The sequence below is a fragment of the Tenrec ecaudatus genome, chromosome 2, assembly GCF_050624435.1.
Source record: "Tenrec ecaudatus isolate mTenEca1 chromosome 2, mTenEca1.hap1, whole genome shotgun sequence".
Taxonomy (NCBI): domain Eukaryota; kingdom Metazoa; phylum Chordata; class Mammalia; order Afrosoricida; family Tenrecidae; genus Tenrec; species Tenrec ecaudatus.
Window position 1 is genome coordinate 95,717,915 of NC_134531.1, and position 6,534 is coordinate 95,724,448.

Genomic DNA, 6,534 nt, shown 5'->3' on the forward strand with positions numbered 1-6,534 from the left:
ATTCTAAAGTTTGAAAAAAATTAAGTCAAAATTGTCCTATTCATGCACTTGTCAGACCCTTTAAAGTATACTTTTCATGTTGTTGTTGCTATCTGGTCACTTTGAACTCGTGAGGACTTTGTGTACAGCAGCTGCACCATTGCACTGCCCGCACAGTTCTGTTGAGCCCACTGACGCCGCTACTGTGCTGGTCATTTCCCTGGTGGTCTTCCTCTTCTTTACTGGCCCTCAACTTTACCAATCATGATGTCTTTTCCTAGGTCTTGTCTCTCCTGACAACTTGGCCAAAGTACCTGAGATGGAGTCTCACTATCCTCACATCGAAAGAGCACTCTGCTGTTCTTCTTTCAAGACAGATTTATACTTCTGGCAGTCCACTGTACTTCCAATATTCTTCGCCAATACCATCATTCCAATGCATCAGTTCTTTTCTGGTCTTCCTTATTGATTGTCCAACATTTTCATGTATGTGAGGTGATTGAAAACATTGTGGCTTGGGTTAGTAGGTTCACCTCAGTCCTCAAAGACTTGTCCTTGGTCTCCAACACTTTGAAGAGGGCCTAGTGCAGCAGATTGACGCAATGAATCATCGACCTTCTTGATTTCTGCTTCCATGAGCACTGATTAGGGATCCAAGCAAAATAAAATCTTTGACCACTTCAATCTTTACTCAGTTTATCATGCTGTTGCCTATTGATCCATTTGTGAGGATATTGGTTTTCTTTACATTGAGTTGTAAGCTATACCACAGGATACCACTCTTGATCTTCCTCACCAAATCTTTTCCAGTTGTCCTTGCTTTTAGTAAACCAGGTTGTGACATCTCATATTTTAAGTTGTTAACAAATCTTCCAGTTGTGATGCTGCACTCTTTTTCTTGTAGTTAAGCCTCTCAAATGGTTTGCTAAGCATACAGAGGGAATAAATATGTCATGAGCTACAACCCTGATGCACAACTTTTCTGACTTTCTATCCAAAGCCTTTTATTGGCGGCTCCTACAACTCTTATCTCAATCCACACATGCATTCTTTGTGTCAGGTACATTTGTACATTTGTTGTAATCATCATTTTCAAAACATTTTCTTTCTACTTGAACCCTTGTAATCAGCTCCTCATTTCCCCCCTGCCCTACTCTACACTCTATCCCTTACAAACTGTTGATAATTTATAAATTATTATTATTGTTTCATGTCTTACACAGTCTGATATCTACCTTCACCCACTTTTCTATTGTCCATCCCCCAGGGAGGAGATTATATGTAGATCATTGTGGTCGGTTACCCCTTTCTTCCCGATCATCCTCTTATCCTCCTGGTATCACTACTCTCATTGTTGAGCCTGAGGGGTTTATCTCTCCTGGAGTCCTGTGTTTCCAGCTCTTATCAATACCAGTGTACATCCTCTGGTCTAAGATTGGTACCATAGAATTGGGATCATGATAGTGAGAGAGGGGAGGAAGCAGCAAAGAACTAGAAGAAAGTTCTATGTTTCATTGGTGCTATACTGTACCCTGACTGGTTCATAATCTCCCCTCAACCCTTCTGTAAGGGGATGTCCAGTTGTCTACAGGTGGGCTTTGGGTCTCCATCCGCACACCTCCTCATTCATAATGATATGATTTTTTGTTCTCTGATGTCTGAGAAAGTCTGGGTACTTTTGAGAAACAAATCCACAGAAACTCATGTATAAGAGAGAGTTTTATATAAAGGTTAAGTGCACATCAAGAAAACATCCCAACCCAGTGCTGCCCAAGCCCACAAGTCCAACATTAACCCATATGTCTGAAACCAATCCACAAAGTCCTCCTCACAAAAAGCATACTATGACACCGACTGCAGGAGGAAAGCGGAGTCTGTGAACATGTAAGCATATCAGCACTGGCAGGGCTCTCCACAAGGCTGCTCCAGCACCTAGGGCTGCATTGGGGTAGGTCCATGCAGCTTCTCCTTGGGGATGTCTTGCAGGAAGTAAGCCTTGCCTGGTGAAGCAGGAATCTGGCTAAGGCAGCTGCACCCTGGTCTTAAGACCATCAGAAAGCAGGAGACCCAAGAACTGGAAAGGCAAAGCTCATCAAGCCATTTATCTCTTTGCCCTTCAATTAACCGCACATGTGTTTATTGGTCAGGTTGTCACAATATACTAACTACCTCAATACCTAATACCTGGTTCTATCGACACCTCATGATCACGCAAGCTGATGTGCTTCTTTCATGTAGGCTTTGTTGATTCTCAGCTAGATGACCGTCTGATTTCTTTAAGCCTTTAAGACCCCAGATGCTATATCTTTTGATAGCCGGGCACCATCAGTTTTCTTCACCACGTTTGCTTATGCACCTGCTTTGTCTTTAGCGATCATGTCAGGAAGGTGAGTCTCATGGAATGCCAGGTTAATAGAACAAAGTGTTCTTGCATTGAGGGAGTACTTGAGTGGAGGCCCAAGGTCCACCTGCTACCTTAATACTAAACCTATAAATATATGCATATAGATCTATTTCCCCATCGTCACTGAGGAAGTTAGTTTATTGTGCCAGCCTGGCCAATAAACACATGTGGGATTAATTGAAGGGCGGAGAGATGAATGGCTCGGCAAGCCTCGCCTTTCTTGTCTCTCTCTTTTTGTTCATTGGGACAGCATGCGGCTGCCTTGCTTGTTCTGTGCCTCTGTTTTCAAGCTACACTACCTGTGGGACACCTTACCTGTGGACTGTGTCGCTGTAATTTGAGGTTCCTTCAAGACCTGCTTCGCCACACACTTGGAATTTATATCTCTTGAGCTGGGGACTGACTATTGGTGACCTGGCTGACAGTTGGTGACCTGCCTTGCTGTTTGCTGCCTGTGCTGGAATAGCCAGAATTCTCTCTACAGAGGACTACCTGGAAGCCCTTAAGACTTGAAGGACTGACAGTGTCTCAAAACTCTCACAGGAGTGAGTTGCATTGAGCCATTTGTACTGTTTTATAATTTAATTGTTCATTTCTTGTATTATCTATCTATATATAATTTAACTGTTCATTGTTTGTGTTATATATTTATCTGTGTAAATATATATATATATATATATATATAGAACCCTGTCTAACACAGTCATACATAAATATATTTACATATGTACATGCCTGTATTTAAACCTCTGTAAATACCCTTTGATCCTAGTTCTTTCCTCTGTTTCCTTTTACTTTCCTCTTGTCCTACTATCATGTTCAGCCTTCATTTGGGTTTCAGTAATTTCTCTCGGTTACATTGCCCTTGATCAAGCCCTACCAGGCCTCTTACACTCTCCTCACCATTAATTTTGAATCACTTGTTGTTCCCTTGACCCTGGGTTTGTTAACACCTACTGCCTTTTCCCTGCCCTGCCTCCCCCTCTCCCAAAACCATCAGTCCCAAAACCATCAGTCACCCAAAACCATCAGTCTCCCCAACCATAAAATTATTTCCATTGCTACTTCATACTTATGATTTTGCTACTGTTAGGAATCGGTGACCCCTGTGAAAGGGTTGTTTGACCCCCAAAGGGGTCACAACCAAAGGTTGAGAACCGCTGGGTTAGCATAATTTCCTCCAGTTCTTCCCATGTGGCAATATTCTTCATGCATTCATTAATGCTTTTTAGGGATGCGTAGTACTCCATTGTATGTATACATCACAGGTTTTTAATCCGTTTGTCTGTTGATGGAAATTTGGGTTGTTTCCAACTCCTTACAATTGTGAAATGTGTCACGATGAACATTGGAGAACAGATGTATGGCCATGGTTTGTTTCTTGCCTCTTCTGGGTATATGCCCAGGAGGGGGATTGCTGAGTAATGTGGTAGCTCAATCTCCATCTGTTTTAGATATCGCCAAATCAATTTCTATAGTGGCTGTACCTACCTACAGGCCCACCAGCAGTGGGTGAGAGTTCCTGTCTCACCACAGTCCCGCCAACACTTGTACTTTCTGATGTTTTGAATTGGGCTACCTTTGAGGGTATTAGGTGGTGTCTCATAGTTGTTTTAATTTGCATTTCTCTTAAGGCTAATGATCAGAAACATTTAATCATATGTTTATTGGCCATTCGGGTTTCTGCCCTTGTAAAACTTCTGTTAAGGTCCTTTGCCCACCTCCTCAGTGGGCAATTAGTTTTCTTTTTGGAAGCTGGCCGAGTATTGTAGATTTTAGTGATAAGGCCTATGTCTGATGTGGGCTCTCTTATTACTCTTTTGGTGAATTTTTTCATTGTACATGAGTGTTTTAACTTCAGTATATCCCACTTGTCCATTTGTGATTCATCTGTATTTGTGTCCTTCCCTATTTCCTTTTTTTTTTTTAATATGGAACGCTTCACGAATTTGCGTGTCATCCTTGCGCAGGGGCCATGCTAATCTTCTCTGTATCGTTCCAATTTTAGCATACGTGCTGCCGAAGCGAGCACAGTCTTTCCCTATTTCTGATAGCCTATGTATTCCCTGCACCAAAGTTCTTCAGTTGGTCCCAATTCCATCATTGATGGCCCTAGTAGTTTGGGGTTTTACTTCGAGATCTATGATCCACTTTGAGTTTATTCTTATGTGTGGAGTGATATAAGGGTCTTGCTTCATTTTTCTGCAGGTAGATTTCCTTATTTTCCAGCACCACTTGTTGAAGAGGGCATCTGCTTCCCATTTGATATTTTTGGGGCCCCTATCAAAGATAAGTTGTGTGTATACTGATGATTCTATTTCTGGGTTTTCAGTTCTTTTCCATTGGTCTGAATATGTGTCATTATATCCATACCGTGTGGTTTTGACCACAATGGCTGTAAAATATGTGCTAACATCAGGTAAAGCAAGCCCGCCAACTGTGTCTTTCTTCCCCAGGAGTTCTCTGCTAATTCTGGGCTTCTTCCCTCTCCCTATGAAGTTGGTAATCAGTTTTTCCATTTCTTTGAAGAAAGAGGAGGGTAATTGTATTGGGATTGTATTAAACTTCTATAGTGCCTTTGGCAGAACTGACATCTTTACTATATTGAGTCTTCCTGTCCACGAGCATGGGATATCCTTCCATTTGTGGAGGTCACTCTTGGTTTCTTGTAATAGTATTCTGTAGTTTTCCTCATACAGATCTTTTATTCTTTTTCTTTTTTTTCTGTCACTAGTGTTCTTTTTAAAAAAAATCATTTTATTAGGAGCTCATACAACTCTTATCACAATCCATACATACATCAATTGTGTACAGCACATTTGTACATTTGTTCCCTCATCATTGTCAACATATTTGCTCTCCACTTAAGCCCTTGGCATCAGCTCCTCATTTCCCCCCTTCCTTCCTGCTCTCCTCTCCCTCATTAACCCTTGATAACTTCTAAATCATTATTTTGTCATATCTTAAACTAAATAACATCTCCCTTCAACCACAACAAATCTTTTTGTCTTTTGGTCAGATATATCCCTATATATTTCAGTTTGTGCTTGGCTAATATGAAGGGGACCACCTTTTTGATGTCCTCTTCTGTGGTCCAACCCGATGTGTATAGCAGTCCGATAGACTTCTGTTTGTTGATCTTGTATCCTGCCACTTTGCCAAATTCCTCTATTGCTTCCAGTACTTCCCTTGTGGCTTTTGGGATTTTCCATTTATAAAATCATATCATCTGAGATTAATGATAGTTTCATCTCCTCCTTACCCAGGACAACTCTTTTGATGTCTTTTCTTGGCCTAATGCTGTTATCTAAAACCTCCCATATGATGTTAAATAAGTGTAGGAAAAAAAGTGGAAACAAGCGGCATCCTTCTCTGGTCTGCTTTTCCAGTGGGATTGTTTTCAGTTTTCATCTTTTCTCCATTGACTACCACGTTGGCTGTTAGTTTTTCATATATATATATGAAAATATATATATATATTTCCTCAAGACATATATTGTATTGTCTTGAGGAAATTTCCTTCCATTCCTATCTTCTTGAGTGTGTTAAACAGGAATTGGTGTTGTATGTTGTCAAATACTTTTTCTGCATCTATCAATATTATCATGTGGTTCTTATAGTTTTTCATGTTAATGTGGCAAATGATATTAATGGTCTTTTGTATGTTAAACCATCCTGTATCCCTGGTATGAATCCCACTTGGTCATGGTGAATTATTTGTTTTATATACTTTTATATTCGATTGGCCAATATTTTGTTAAAGATTTTTGCATCAGTGTTCATTATGGATATTAGTCTGTAGTTCTCAATTCTTGTGGGTTCCTTGCCTGGTTTCAGTATCAGAGTTATACTAGCTTCATAGAAGGAATTCAGGAGTGTGCCGTCGTTTTCTATGTTCTGGAAGAGTTTGTGTAGGATTGGTGTCAGTTCTTCCCTGAATGCTTGGTAGAATTCTCCTGTGAAGCTATCTGTTCCAGGGGACTTTTTGGTTGGTAATCCCTTGATAACCTTGTTTATTTCCTCTATTGCTATGGGATAATTGAGATTCCTGCTGTCCATCGGGGATAATCCACCAGGAAGGTATGTTTTTCTAAGAATTTGCCCATATCTTCCAAGTTGTTTAATTCATTGGAGTACAGTCCTGCATAGTA

General features: G+C 40.6%; 1 non-coding gene across 1 annotated transcript; it reads right to left on the minus strand.

Moving 5' to 3' along the window:
• Nucleotides 1–4,308: 4,308 nt before the first annotated feature.
• On the minus strand, nt 4,309–4,415 carry LOC142441932 (U6 spliceosomal RNA). Its single transcript, XR_012783209.1, has one exon. It is a non-coding gene; the product is annotated as a U6 spliceosomal RNA (small nuclear RNA).
• Nucleotides 4,416–6,534: the final 2,119 nt, after the last annotated feature.